At 44.4% G+C, this 16,520-nt stretch overlaps 1 non-coding gene across 1 annotated transcript; it reads left to right on the top strand.

Annotated features, from left to right (window-relative positions):
- The first annotated feature begins 15,680 nt into the window (after positions 1-15,680).
- LOC128689196 (U6 spliceosomal RNA) lies at positions 15,681-15,787 on the top strand. Its single transcript, XR_008407131.2, has one exon. It is a non-coding gene; the product is annotated as a U6 spliceosomal RNA (small nuclear RNA).
- Positions 15,788-16,520: the final 733 nt, after the last annotated feature.

Here is a 16,520-nt window from a genome sequence, read left to right as displayed (position 1 = left end):
ACTGAGGTATCGGAATGCTATCCGCAGGTTTGCCAGACACCTGTATGCTGCAGCAGTTATCTGATTGATGTGCGCCTCAGGAGATATGCTCGGTGTTATACTCACCCCCAGATATTTTTCCTTGAGTGAGGTTTGCATTCTTTGGCCATCTAGACTATATTGTGTCTGCGGTCTTCTTTGCCCTTCCCCAATCTTCATGACTTTGCATTTGGCAGGGTTAAACTCAAGGAGCCAGCTGCTGGACCAGGCTTGTAGCCTGTCCAGGCCTCTTCGTAGTCCTGCCTGATCCTTGTCCGATTTGATTCTCCTCATTAACTTCATATCATCTGCAAACAAGGACACTTCTGAGTCTATCCCTTCCGTTATGTCATTCACATATACCAAAAACAGCACAGGTCCTAGGACTGACCCCTGTGGAACTCCGCTTGTCACAGGCGCCCACTTTGGCACCTCGTCACGTACCATGACTCGTTGTTGCCTCCCTGTCAGGTATTCTCTGATCCATTGCAGTGCCTTTCCTGTTATGTGTGCCTGATCCTCTAGCTTTTGCAGTAACCTCATGTGAGGAACTGTGTCGAAGGCCTTCTTGCAGTCCGAAAAATGCAGTCGATCCACCCCTCTCTCTCTTGTCTTACTTCTGTCACCTTGTCATAAAACTCCAGTAGGTTTGTGACACAGGATTTTCCTTCCCTGAAACCATGCTTGTTGTCAATTATACACTTATGTAAAGTAAAAGGACACAAGTGCAACTAATGTGACATTTATTGTGGCAACGTTTCGCTCTCCAGGAGCTTTGTCAAGTCGATACAAGCATATATGGACCATCAGCCCCGCTCATCTTAAACACTCAGGGGACCTTCTCAACCGCATCCGCAACCTCTCCATCCGTAACAAGAAACTAAGCAGTTTGGACGTGACTTCCCTCTTCACAAAAGTACCTACCACAAAAGCCATCGAGGTTCTACGACGTAAAGTCAATCAGGACCTTAATCTTCCTCTACCTCCCGGAGATTTTGTTGACTTGATTGAACTCTGTGTTAATTTCAACTGTTTTTCTTTCAATAACAGGCTCTACAAACAAACCTACGGCATGGGAATGGGGTCCCCCATCAGTGCCGTCCTAGCCAACTTATACATGGAACACGTAGAGTCTGAACACTTCGCCAACATCATCCCTTCAAGCGTCACTTGGTTACGTTACGTGGACGATGTCCTCGTAATAACTCCAAAACGTTTTGATGTACGGGATCTTCAGGCAAGGCTCAACGCAGTTGAACCGGCGATCCAGTTTACACTAGAAGAAGAGTCCAATGACAAGCTACCTTTCCTCGACGTCCTCATTCACAAAGTAGACAACAACCTAAGATTTCAAGTTTATCGGAAACCTACCAATAAAAATGATCTCACACACTTCTATTCCAGTCAAGATACCAAGACCAAAAGAGGCATCATCATCGGGTTTTTCCTAAGGGCATACCGAATTTGTAGTCCTGAGTTTCTTGACGAGGAATGTACATGCATTCACCAAACCTTCACTGAGTTACATTTTCCTTCCTTTTTCATCAAAGACTGCAAGAAAAGAGCTCTTCAGATCATTAATTCTCTACGCACCACTTCCAACAAAGTTATAATTCTTCCCAACAGCCAGGTTGCACTGAATGTTTCTAAAGTACTTTCACAAGCTAACACCAGAGTCGCCATCGCTTCTAGCACTTCAATAAAGGATCTAACCAGAACAAAATCAAAGCACCACGAACCAGTCAATGCAGGGGTTTACACTATACCCTGTGGAGGCTGTGACAAGATTTATGTAGGTGAAACAGCAAGAAACCTCGACACCCGCCTCAATGAACACATTTACGCATGAAGGAACGATAACTTGAACAACGCCTGTGTACAACACCGAAATTCTAACAATCATCTCATAAAATTCAGAGACGCCCAATTAGTGATCAAAGAAACTAATTTCCGCAGACGCAAGTGCCTCGAATCAGCACTGATCGCTGTTTCAAATACAATTAAACAAAACAACGGCAGCTTCACCATCTCTGAAGTCTTAGCGAGAATCCTCCTGAAAACAGTAAACCCTGCTATCACATAGTCTCTCCTGTTATACTACACAAAGCACATTACAGAGAGTGAACACTGAAAAAGGCTGCCTCTATCCAGTCTATAGTTGTCCAACCTATTTTTATGTTACCCAAGTAATAGCTTTTATATCCTTTTACTCATGTACGAATTAATTGCTCTACCATATTGTCACTACTACTATTACTACTACTACTACCACTAGTGAACATCGAAATGGTACCTCACTAGTATTCCACCTCACCCTGAGCCTTTATATACCCTCTGTGTCCATATACTGCTTGTATCGGCTTGACAAAGCTCCTGGAGAGCGAAACGTTGCCACAATAAAATGTCACATTAGCTGCACTTGTGTTCTTTTACTTTACATATTGTCGGTAATTCTACCAACATTATTACAATTATACACTTGTTTCTTTCCAGGTGCTCCACCACTCTCCTCCTGATGATCTTCTCCATGACTTTGCATACTATACACATTAGTGATACAGGTCTGTAGTTTAGTGCCTCATGTCTGTCTCCCTTTTTAAAAATTGGGACTACATTTGCCATCTCCATACCTCAGGGAGTTGCCCAGTTTCAATGGATGTGTTAAAGATCTTTTTTAATGGCACACACAGCATCTCTGCTCCCTCTCTAAGGACCCACAGAGAGATGTTGTCTGGTCCCATCGCCTTTGAGGTGTCAAGTTCGCATAGCAGCTTCTTCACCTCCTCCTTGGTTATGTGTACCTCATCCAGCACTTGTTGGTGTACCCCCCTGTTCTGATTTCCTGGAGTCCTACTTGTTTCCACTGTAAATACTTCTTTAAATCTCGTGTTGAGCTCCTGACATACCTCTCGGTCGTTTCTTTTGAGCTCCCCATCACCCTTCCTCAGTCTGATTACCTGGTCTTTGACTGTTGTTTTCCTCCTGATGTGGCTATACAACAGCTTCGGGTCAGACTTGACTTGCGATGCTATGTCATTTTCATATTGTCGCTGAGCCTCCCTTCTTGTCTGTGCATGTTCGTTTCTGGCTCTTCGGCTAATCTCTTTATTTTCCTGAGTTCTCTGTCTTCTGTACCTTTTCCATTCTCTAGTACACCTAGTTTTTGCCTCCCTACACCTTTGGGTGAACCAAGGACTCGTTCTGTTCTTCCCATTATTTCTGTTTCCCTTGTGAACAAACCTCTCCTCTGCCTTCTTGCATTTTGTTGCCACATAGTCCATCATTTCTTGTACTGGTTTTCCTGTCAGTTCCCTCTCCCACTGAATGTCTTGCAGGAAGTTCCTCATGCCTGAGTAGTTCCCCCTTTTGTAGTTTGGTTTTTCCCATCCTACTCCTGCTACTTTCTCCACTTGAAGCTCAACTATGTAGTCAAAGCACAGAACCACATGATCACTAGCTCCTAGGAGCCTTTCATACATGATATCCTCGATGTCCGAACTACTCAAGGTGAATACAAAGTCCAGTCTTGCTGGATCATCCTCACCTCTCTCTCTGGTAGTGTCTCTAACATGTTGGTGCATGAGGTTTTCCAGCACCACATCCATCATCTTGGCTCTCCATGTTTTGGGACCCCCATGGGGCTCCAGGTTTTTCCAGTCAATCTCCTTGTGATTGAAATCACTCATAACTAGTAACTTTGCTCCCCCCATGTGTGCTCTTCTGGCCACCTCGGCTAGTATGTCGACCATTGTTCTGTTGTTCTCATCGTATTCTTCTCTTGGCCTCCTGCAGTTTTGTGGTGGGTTGTACATTACTGCAATTATCACCTTATGTCCCTCAGACTGGATTGTTTCTACTAAGTAGTCCCTTTCGCCCATGCCATCCATTCCTTCCATTTTCTCAAAACCCCACTGGTTTTTAATGAGCAGTGCAACTCCTCCTTCCCCTCTCCTCCCTCTGTCTTTCCTGAGGATTTGATATCCGGGTGGAAAGACTGCATCTGTTATTATTCTGGTGAGTTTTGTTTCTGTGAGTGCTATTATGTCTGGGGATGTCTCCTTGATTCTTTCATGCCACTTCTCACACTTATTTGTTATTCCATCTGCATTTGTATACCACACCTTCAACTTCTTTTCTAAGACTGTGGTCTGGGGGGTATATTGGGGTTGGGGAAGTGGGAGACCTGGTAAGGAACTATGGGTGGTTGCTGTTGGGGTGGAGTTTGTGATGCAGTGAGTGGGGGCATTGGATATGGCATGGGTGTTTTGGTTTAGAATGTTTGGTTGCACTGGGGTTGACCTGGTTTGGGAGCTTCTATAGGAAGTTGTGAGGGAGGCTGTATTTGATCTTCTTCCTGGGTCTGGATCTCCTGTCTGTCTTCTCCTTCCCCCCTCTTTCCTCCTTTCGCCTTTGTACCATCTCTCTCAGTTTCTGCCTTTCTTCTTGTGTTCTGTCGCAGTCGAGATACACCTTCCTGTATGCTGGCATGTCCCTTAATCTTGCTTTCTCCTGCAGGATCCTGGTCCGAGTCGATTCTGCCTTGAAAGTCACTTTCACTGGCCGGGTTCTTCTTCTTGCAAACCCCCCTATTCTCCGAAAAATTTCCAGCTGGGTCACGTCATCTTCTCCTATTGTTTTTATGATGCTTTCAATTGCTTTTTTTCCTCTTGTTTTCTTGTTTCATATGTTTCCCCTTCAACCTCCTGGAGCTCATACACAAAGACTGTGTGTGTGTGTGTGTGTGTGTTAGTTACCATTTTGTCCTAGTGTGTGTGTGTGTGTGTGTGTGTGTGTGTGTGTGTACTCACCTAATTGTGGTTGCAGGGGTCGAGACACAGCTCCTGGCCCCGCCTCTTTACTGATCGCTACTAGGTCCTCTTTCTCTCTGCTTCCTGAGTTTTGTCATACCTCGTCTTAAAGCTATGTATGGTTCCTGCCTTCACTATATCACTTGCTAGGCTATTCCACTTCCTGACGACTCTATGGCTGAAGGAATACTTCCTAACATCCCCGTGACTCGTCTGAGTCTTCAGCTTCCAATTGTGACCATGTTTCTGTGTCCCCTCTCTGGAACATCCTGTCTCTATCCACCTTATCTGTTCCACGCAGTATTTTGTATGTCGTTATCATGTCTCCCCTGACTCTCCTGTCCTCCAGTGTCGTCAGTCCGACTTCCATCAACCTTTCTTTGTGTGTGTGTGTGTGTCTGTGTGTGTGTCTCTGTGTATGTCTGTGTGTGTGTGTACTTATGTATGTGAGGGGGGGGTTGGATGGGAGTTAACTGTCTTATCGTTCGAAGGTCGCGCTATCCCAGGGAAATACCTTCCCGATTGACACGTCGTTATGATGCCCAGTAATGATTATCTGATTGTCCATTTTACTGGCATTTTCCACCTCATAAGCTAATTCCTGGCATGGTAATGATGAACTTGACCGCTAGAAATCGTACGTGTTTATACCCGGGAAGATAAATAACAACGGAATGCAAATCTTACTTCTGAGACTCGAGCAATACAAAACTAACTCATGAGTCATAAGTCGTTTCCGACTTATAGGTTAATTAAGAAATCACTCTCCATGATAAGTGCAAGATACTTAAAAAAAGGTGGTGATTATCTAAAAGTCTCATGTGGAGCTTAAAACTGAAAGGACTAAGTTTATTATTAGTCAAAAGTGAAGCTTTCAACCAATAAGTCCACTAGAATAGGAGCAGAGGCTTTTACTTACAGTTGTGCTGGGAGCTGTGAGTCGAGTGATTACTGTTTGGCCGGAGCCCCACACGTCACCTTTCGTGGTGGGGTGAAAGGGGGGGGGAGGGGATAGCGGGAGCTAGACTGACCCTACCTTAACAAGCAGACAGCAATCAAACTATCGTTACCATATACTCGCTCGCTACTCCTATCTGTTGAACTTTTCCCTCACACTCCCCCATACTAAGACTTATAGTCAAGGAGTATAAGAATAGGCGAGGAAAAAGTTCTAAAATGTGGAAGCCGTGTAAGGCAACAAATCTTCTACTGACTGTCACGACTTAACCAGTCAGAAATAATTGGATGAACCATTGATATACACAATATGAAACTTAAAAGTTTGGAGTGCCAATGTCCACCTTAAGAGGCGACTGTTGGTTCCCTTAAAAGTTTCTAGGTATATCAAAGGTTTGTGATCCGTTTCTGAAATAAATTCTTTTCCCAGTAAATAAAATTTAAGTTTGGAGATACCCCACACAAGGGCCAAACATTCCTTTTCTATGGTGGAGTATCTTGTTTCTGCAGGAAGAAGTTTCCGGCTTAGGAAGCATACAGGGAAGGGAGTATCATCATGGTACTGTAGTAACACCGCACCTAAGCCGGTATTGGAGGCATAAGTCCTTAAACAAAATGGCTTATTAATATCTGGAATTTTGAGTATAGGGTTTTTAGAGATGTCCTCAATCCCATTAAACTTTTCTCGAGCTACGTCAAAAAGTTCAAGAGGTTCCTTCACAGAGTTTTTAATGTAGTCAGATAAGATGCCTGTAAGATCAGTGAGGTTCGGGATAAACCGTGCATAAAAATTTACAGAACCAAGAAAGCTACGCATGAGCTTCTTGGTTTTGGGGAATTTAAACTCTAATAAAGCTTCGATTTTACTGGAGAGAGGCTGCAAAGAGTTATTAGAAAGGATCAGTCCGAGATATCTAATCTTGTTATACCCAAGGAAGCATTTCTTTGGCTTTGCAGTGAGGCCATGTGAGCGTAACCTACGTAAAAGTGATGTTAATGTTTGGATATGCTTGCTCCACGTCGATGTCATTACGTAAATGTTATCAAAATAAACTGAAACATTTGGCATATTACCCAAGACCTTTCTCATCAGTCTCACGTACGTAGCACAGTCCTTGGTGGGTAGGAAAAGCGGTGTACTGCTTAGAAGAAGGATCTAACATTACTTGATGATATGCTTGTGCAATATCCATCTCTGAAAAGAAGGAAGAGTCATAAAATTTGTGTAGATCGCTATCTATTAAGGGCATAGGCTCAGCATCCCACAGAGTTATAGCATTAAGGCCTCTGAAGTCAATAGCAAGTCTATATGAATTATCCTCCTTCTTAACCATGACTACTGGTGAGCAATATGCAGATACTGAAGGTTCAGTGATCTTTAGTTTTAATAATTTGTCTACCTCTCGGTCAAATGTATCCCTAAGGTCAACTGGAACTGGGTATAATTTCCGTTTGATAGGATTGTCCGTCACTAAGTCAATCTTATGGACTACCGTGGAGGTAACACCTGGAATATCAGTAAAGACGTCTGAAAAGTTACTCACACATTGAAGTAGTTCATGTTTCTTATGGTCATCCAAAGACTCATTAATATTAATGTTTGTTTCACCCGAGTGGTCAAGAGTCACCAAGTCATGTAGTTCTCTGTCACAGACTACGTTAGAGGTGTCAATTACACACACCTTACACTCCTCAGTTGTCTTATCAAGTTTGTGTGGAAAAACTAAATCAAAGTTATTCAAGCAGTTAACCGAATTTCTTCGGTAATATTTCTTGAGGATGTTGATATGATAAGCCTTAAGAGAGAGAGATAAGAGATAGGTTCCCCCTATGAGGTAATCAACCTTCCCACAAATTTTTAACACCTTATATGGACCTTTGCATGCTACTAATAATTTATTTGACTTGATAGGTAAAAGTACCAGAACTTCATCCCCTACTTTAAAACTTCTCCTCTGACTTTTGGAATCAAAATAGGTTTTGTACTGGTCCGTTAGGTAAGACACATATGCAACAGTTAGGTATCTTTATTTCGAAACGTTTCGCCTACACAGTAGGCTTCTTCAGTCGAGTACAGAAAAGTTGATAGAAGCAGAAGGGAATTGAAGACGATGTAATCAGTCCATCACCCTTAAAGTTTTGAGGTGGTCAGTCCCTCAGTCTGGAGAAGAGCATTGTTCCATAGTCTGAAACAATACACTGTTGCATATGTGTCTTACCTAACAACCTGTCGGTATTTTATACCATTTTAATGTTCAATTTGTACTGGTCCATTGACAAGCTTAAGTTTTTCGAAACTATGTCAGAGGTCTCCTCAAGTTTGGATCTAAGGTCAAGGAGAAACTGATAAGAAGACTGAACCTCAGCATTCACGTCCTCATTAGTCCATAAGTCATGAAGGATGGACAATGGACCTCTGGCCTGTCTACCATAGAGAAGTTCAGAAGGTGAAAACCCCAAAGAGTCACTGGGAACTTCCCTCATGGCAAACAAAGCACAGGGTAGGTAACGATGCCACTCCTTGGGTTTAAGGGAGCAAAGTTTCCGTAAAATGGACTTGAGAACCGAATGCTGGCGCTCAATCCTCCCATTACAGCTGGGATGATAGGGTGTGGTGAAGAGAGGCTTCACTCCCAGAAGTTGGTAGAGATGTTGCATTAAGTCAGATGTGAATTGTGTCCCACGGTCAGACAAAATCTCTCTAGGGATGCCAACTCTGGAAAAGATGGACAAAAGGGCTTCAGCCACCTCTGTAGTAGGTATGGACTTTAAGGGAACGGCTTCAAGGAAACTCGAAGCATAATCAACTAATGTTAATATATATCTATGTCCCCCAGATGAAAGTGGTGATAAAGGACTAACGATGTCAATAGCTACTCTTTCAAACAGTACCGTAAAGATTGGCATTTTGACCATAGGTACTCGCCTGGTACCTCGGGAGGATGACAGTTGGCAAACTTTACACGATCTACAATAGGTAGTGACATCTGAGGACATTTTGGGCCAAAAATAGGTTTCCCTAATTTTATTTAAGGTTTTACGATGCGAGAAATGTCCGGCCACTGGCAGGTCATGAGCCATTTTAAGAACAGTCTCTCTGCATTGACTTGGAACAACTAAGATGGAATAGTCTATCTCATCTGAATTGAATTTGAATACTGATTTATACAAGATACCTTTTATATATTAAATTTTTTTTATTATCACACTGGCCGATTCCCACCAAGGCAGGGTGGCCCGAGAAAGAAAAACTTTCACCATCATTCACTCCATCACTGTCTTGCCAGAAGGGTGCTTTACACAACAGATTTGAACTGCAACATTAACACCCCTCCTTCAGAGTGCAGGCACTGTACTTCCCATCTCCAGGACTCAAGTCCGGCCTGCCGGTTTCCCTGAACCCCTTCATAAATGTTACTTTGCTCACACTCCAACAGCACGTCAAGTATTAAAAACCATTTGTCTCCATTCACTCCTATCAAACACGCTCACGCATGCCTGCCGGAAGTCCAAGCCCCTCGCACACAAAACCTCCTTTACCCCCTCCCTCCAACCTTTCCTGGGACGACCCCTACCCCGCCTTCCTTCCACTACAGACTGATACACTCTTGAAGTCACTCTGTTTCGCTCCATTCTCTCTACATGTCCGAACCACCTCAACAACCCTTCCTCAGCCCTCTGGACAACAGTTTTGGTAATCCTGCACCTCCTCCTAACTTCCAAACTACGAATTCTCTGCATTATATTCACACCACACATTGCCCTCAGACATGACATCTCCACTGCCTCCAGCCTTCTCCTAGCTGCAACATTCATCACCCATGCTTCACACCCATATAAGAGCGTTGGTAAAACTACACTCTCATACATTCCCCTCTTTGCCTCCAAGGACAAAGTTCTTTGTCTCCACAGACTCCTAAGTGCACCACTCACCCTTTTCCCCTCATCAATTCTATGATTCACCTCATCTTTCACAGACCCATTCGCTGACACGTCCACTCCCAAATATCTGAATACATTCACCCCCTCCATACTCTCTCCCTCCAATCTGATATCCAATCTTTCATCACCTAATCTTTTTGTTATCCTAATAACCTTACTCTTTCCTGTATTCACTTTTAATTTTCTTCTTTTGCACACCCTACCAAATTCATCCACCAATCTCTGCAACTTCTCTTCAGAATCTCCCAAGAGCACAGTGTCATCAGCGAAAAGAAACTGTGACAACTCCCACTTTATGTGTGATTCTTTATCTTTTAACTCCACGCCTCTTGCCAAGACCCTCTCATTTACTTCTCTTACAACCCCATCTATAAATATGTTAAACAATCACGGTGACACCACACATCCTTGTCTAAGGCCTACTTTTACTGGGAAATAATTTCCCTCTTTCCTACATACTCTAACTTGAGCCTCACTATCCTCGTAAAAACTCTTCACTGCTTTCAGTAACCTACCTCCTACACGATACACCTGCAACATCTGCCACATTGCCCCCCTATCCACCCTGTCATACGCCTTTTCCAAATCCATAAATGCCACAAAGACCTCTTTAGCCTTATCTAAATACTGTTCACTTATATGTTTCACTGTAAACACCTGGTCCACACACATCCTTTGGATGTCTTGATTTTGTCTAGCTGCATTATGGCAATTCTGAAGAGAAGGGCAATTACGTTGTAAATTGACAAAGGAGTCCTTCGATATGTCTAAAGGCTTAAAGTCAGGGAAAATCAAAGGATGGACAGTAGGAGAAGCCTGGGCTTTGGTCTGAGCCCTAGTCAAGACATTTATAGTATCGGAGGTGATATCCTCACTTTCATCTAACAAGTGAACCGGTGATTCTACTATCTCGCTTTCGAGAGTATTGTCACTGGTTTCTAACCCCACATGAATATCCCGAGACATTGTCTCATCTGAACTTTCGAGGGGCTTCTCTGACTACAGGAAGAGGAGCTGAAAAGCTTATGTCCATCTTTGATGATGAAAGTTCAACCTCAGAAGGAAGAATGGCACCTTTTACATTACCTATTAGTATGGAGCAAGAAGTGATGGGACCTAGTACGGCTTCAGACAAACCTGTGAACCATTTAGACCTAATGTAACAACGGATGGTAGGAAAAGTGTCTGTACGGCCCAAGTACTCTGAAAGTATAGCAGAGGAATGAGTTTCTTTAAGGTTAGGGAACAGCTTATCAGAAATGACTATACATGTGCATCCAGTGTCTCGTAAAATGGTAGATACATTAAGTCCGTTAACTGTTCCTGAACAGAAGGGGGTCTGGTCATTACAGCCTTTAAAACATCTTCCAACTTTTTGGACCTTCTTAGAAACGGTACACTAATTTTCTTACCCTAGCCGGTATCCTAAGCTTACTAAAATCCTTCCAAATAACCCCCCAATCATACGTTGGATACACGGCTACCCCTTGCAAAATTCCCTGACCTCCCACTACTCTCACCAACCTTTTCACTTTGATGTTATCCACCTGTTGCACTGTCAATAAAAATCTTAACATATCTTCACAAACCTGCAGGTCCTTGCCACTCCACCATTTACGTGCCTCCTCCATAACTCTTCCTACGTTAGCTCCCCTCACACCTCCTTCCCTAATATACCTCCGCTTGATATATATAGCCATTACTCTCAGTCCTAAAGGCAACAAACCTAAACCCCCTCTTTGAACATCCATCATAACTACCTCCTTACTTAACCATGCCCTCCCAAATCCCCACACAAACTTTAGCACCCTCCTCTGCATTTCCACAATGTCCTGTACTTCTATGGGAAAAACCTCTGCCACCCCCCCATACCTTGCTATAGACAAGTGAATTTACCACCACTACTCTTTGATGTAAAGCTAGGTCCCTCACATTTTAACCTCCCAGTCTACCTAATGCCTTACCCGTGACAGACTCCGAATTTACCCTTCTGCAGGCCTGCATCCCCTCCATATACCATATTCCACATACCCTGATTCTACCAACCACTGTCCATCCTAACCCCAACCCCAAACCCCCCCCTTCCCTATCCAATTACCCACCTCTAGTAACCTTGATTTCACTGTATTAACTCGCATCCCTGTATTCATACCAAACATCTGAATCACTCTACCCACCCTCCTTAACTCCTCCTTACCCCGTAGCAAAACAGTAGTATCATCCACATACCCAACGATGCCCCCTTTGCACCTCTCTCCATCTCCTGTTTGTCCATCACCCGCTTAACAGACTCATAGAAAGGATTCTGCACACACGCAAAATGCAGCTGCGATAGTGGGCAACCCTGCCTTAAACCTCTCTCCATTGGTACACTTTCACCCACCCTCCCATTGAACTGTACCCTCACCTCTGCCTCAGCATACAGGGTGTTTACCCACCTCACTACCCCCTCCCGAAATCCCAACCTCTCTAAACAAACCCCTAAGAAATCTCTGTCCACGCAATCATATGCGTTCTCCCAATCTAAACCTAGTATTCCCCCTCCCGTACAACTGTCTAGAAAATCCCTAATAAAACCATGTCCATCCCTCATCCTTCTTCCCGGAATCCCCAACTGCCCTCTATGTAACACTAAATCCAACACTTTCCTCATTCTGTTGCCTAAAATCTTAGCAAAAATTTTGTAATCCGAGCACATTAACGTAATTGCACAGTAATCATTCAAAACTCGGCATTCCTCCTTTTTGGGCACTAAAACCGTGACACCCATTCTTTGCGATTGTCCCATCCTCCCACTATCTAACACAATTCAAAATCCCCACCAGACAATGCCGTACACTCCCCCAATGACACCTATAAAAATCGTTGGGTATGCCATCTATCCCAGGTGTTTTACCCTGACACAGCCCAAAAACTGCCTCCTCCACCTCCTCTACACTAATACTACTCTCGAGTCTGTCACTGTCCTGCTCACTTATAACCCTATTAAACCCCTTATCCCCAAAACGTCCCTCACCCACTCCCCCGCCAACCCTCCTTCATTTCTCCCTAAACCAGAAATCGGCATACAAACTAATATGTTCCGTGGTAGATAAGCCTTGACCCTCCTCAAATCCACCCCCCCCCCCTCCTGTTCCTGCCACTATATACACCAAGGTGGTTTTCGTCTGCCTTTCCTTAAACTTCCTGAGTACAAATCCCGACGGCCTATCCCCCCTTAAAACATCCTCCAACCACGCCCTAACTCTAATTGCCTCAAACTTTTCATTATGGATTTCCGCCAACCTATTTCTCAAACATTCCATGTCCTCACTCCGCCCCACTCAGTCCTCTGCATAACAGTCATTTAACTGACCTTCAAGATAATTTTGTAGACCATAGCTCCACCTCGCCATCTCCTTACCTAGTACTTTAAAAAAATTTGCGATTCCAATTTTACCCCTCATTTCCCACCAATCCAGCAAATCCATCTCCCTATTCCTAGTCTCCCAAAAGGATTTCCACCAATCCTCAAATTCTGTAGCATCACCCTCATCCCTAAGGAGCCTCACATTCAATATCCAGTATCCCGTATAAACTCGCACTGTACCAACTACCCTCAAATCTGCTATAACAGCACGATGATCAGGAAAACCCACATCTATAGTCTTCACCCTCTCCACACCTATTCCCTGCCTAACATAAATGCTATCTAACCGTGCCTCATATCCCCTATGGATAAAAGTGTGCTCCACTCCATATCCCCTACTCCCCACCATATCTACCACTCCAACATCCCGCAAAACGTCTCTCAGAGCCCCCAAAACACAACCCGCCCCCTTCAGAACCACATCCCCATTCCTAATTACACAATTCCAATCCCCGCCAAGCACTGTAATAGCCGGCAAACCTCTCAAATGATACACCATGACATCGCATACAAAATCCACCTTAACCCTAGCGTTACTAGTTGCTGGCATGTACACACCTACAAAATAAACCCTCCCCGCCTCCCAAAACCCATCCACTCTGACAACCCTCCCACCCCCCTCCTCCCAACCCAGGATACGCAAAGGACTGGTCTCCTTTACCGCCACAGCCACACCTCCTTTCAACCTCAAAGCATCACTGGTAAACAACCTATAACCTTTCAAAACCAACTCACATGCTAACCTATGGTTATGTTCCAGCAAAAAACAGACATCAATACTAAATCTCCTTAAAAACCACTCTAACCATACCCTCTTGACCTCGGTCTTAAGACCATTTGCATTGAAAGTTACACACCTGAAATTACAAGAATGGCGGCTTTCCCCTATGCCGCTGAGGCTTACTTGATCCTCCTTTCATAGGTCTCGGTCCATCTCTAGCAATCCCTCGTCCCTGCCCTCCAATCTTTCCATTGCTCCTCCCCCTCCCTGTCTCGCCTTTTCCACCACAGCTGCCCAAACCTTCTTCCCAGGTCGCTGCGCAGGCGTGAGGACCTCATCCATGTCTGATGCCCCCGCCGATCTCTTGCGGGAGCCACTCTCTACACACATTTCTTCAATCACATCTTCTTGATGGACCTCCACCACCACATTGCTCCCCATCCTAACCTCACTCAAGTCTTCCTTACCCTGTTTCTGATCGTCCATCACCTTGACATCACCTAACCTCACATCGTCTTCCACACCATGCTCCGACTCTTCCAAAAAATCATTCAGCACAGCCTCCAAAATCCCTTCTTGAGCTTAATCTGTAGTACCTAACGGTCTGTCTGACAGCGATATTCTCCCCCCCCCCCGTTTCCTCTGATAGTGTAACACACGTCTCCAAAGCCACCTCTGCTCTTTCAACCTCCTCACTCCATAGGCCCTTCCCCCGGCCTTCCACATCACCCATCACAACGTCCAAGGCTTCTAACTGCTTGTCCTCAGAAGCTTTTTCTGGAACCCTAGGGCCCTGTCTACTGGGGCATTGTGCCGCCATGTGCTCATAAGAGCCACATAAATGGCACGTCATCCACTGCCCTGCATAGTGTACAAAAACCTGAGTTCTGTAACCACGCAATGTGACGTACGATGGTGTCGGCCTCCTCAGGGTCATTTTCAGTGTGAAGGATCCTTCCGGCAGCCCCTCGTAAGGGCCGTCCCTCCACATTCCCATGCTCACCGAGTGTACAGCCCCATAACCACTGAACACATCCTGTAGGCTGTCGCTTCAAAAGGTACATTCCATACCTTCACCCAAGTAAAATACTTAGAAACATCATGCAAGCATACTTCCACTGCCGAACTGACGTTCATCCTCCTTTCTTGAAATTCGTCAACGATGCTGGAGTAGAAGTCGGCCCTCATGAACTTCACGAAGACCCTTGACATACCATTTAGCGCCACACCGTACAACTCTTCATTTGGGGATGCCATAAACGTCCCTGATAATGCTTGGCAGGAGAACGTTCATCGTGGCGCTGCTTAAAGATCCCCTGATCACCTCGATGCAGACAGTATTTATGCGCCGGCTCATTCGGTCCGCCATCTTGGTGCTAATGCTATGTTTTCCTCACCAGGTGGCATGCAAGAGAAACTGTAGAAGCGTCCTCTCTCTCCGCAGGTCGAGAGACGAATGTTAATTTGTTTGGCTGAACTTTCTAATAACAGGCGGAGGATTCAGGTCTACATATCAAAAAGTGTCTCTGGTATGTACTGTATATCGAAATTTAAAGCTAGGATTTACGAGTACAGAGCATTATTATACACAAACTTTACAAGACTTCCCAAACTACGGCAGCATTTTCAGCAATATGACTGCATTCTGTGATTAATGAACATACATTGTTTGCAAATGATTTAAAAATTGTATCTCAGGCACAGAATAAATTATATTTGATAATAGAAGTAAGCTTGTAGAATAAACAGTTTAAACCAAGACTTAATGATAATGTTTCTAGGTGCGACTGCTCACTTAATAAAATCATATAAAACTTTGACGGTTGTACTTGCTTCGGCAGTACATATACTAAAATTGGAACGATACAGAGAAGATTAGCATGGCCCCTGCGCAAGGATGACACGCAAAATCGTGAAGTATTCCACATTTTTATTCTCTGCTCAGACGTTGTGCTGAGCGTTTGTCAGCTGCTTCTGCTCAGTCCCGACACCTGGTGGAGGAGCTTTTGATACATCAACAACAATGGCGACTGGTTTTCGCCGGAGAGTTAATACTGATTGTATTGAACTAATACGGGGCACAATCACCAGCACATCGATTAATGTGTTAGTGCCAGCGATCGTTCGTGATGTATATGGCATCCAGCGTGAATCCCTGTGTGGCGTCGCCTTGAATGGACTTTCCCGGATTTTCGTCAAGTTTTGTGATACTCAGACCTATGAGCATATTGTCAACCAGTACCAGGATGTAAGCAAGCAAGTCACCCCAGCAGTCACTGTTAAGTTGCACGACGTTTCACGATACTATACATGGGTACGTGTGCGAAACGTGCCTTTTGAAGCCATTGAAGTCGACATACGTTACGCTTTTCAACGTTATAAGAACATAAGAACATAAGAACGAAGGAACACTGCAGAAGGCCTACTGGCCCATGCGAGGCAGGTCCAAGTCTCCTACCGGCTTAAGCCAATGCACCCAACCTAGTCAGGTCAGGTCATATTGACTTAAGGGAGGAACACGGCAACCGACCTGGTAGCACAAGCTATCAGGTCTAACTCACACCCACCCACATCTACTCATGTATTTATCCAACCTATTTTTAAAGCTACACAACGTTCTGGCCTCTATAACGGTACTTGGGAGTTTGTTCCACTCATCCACAAC

This window comes from Cherax quadricarinatus, chromosome 21, assembly GCF_038502225.1.
Source record: "Cherax quadricarinatus isolate ZL_2023a chromosome 21, ASM3850222v1, whole genome shotgun sequence".
Classification (NCBI taxonomy): Eukaryota; Metazoa; Arthropoda; class Malacostraca; order Decapoda; family Parastacidae; genus Cherax; species Cherax quadricarinatus.
This window is presented reverse-complemented; position numbering and strand designations above follow the sequence as displayed.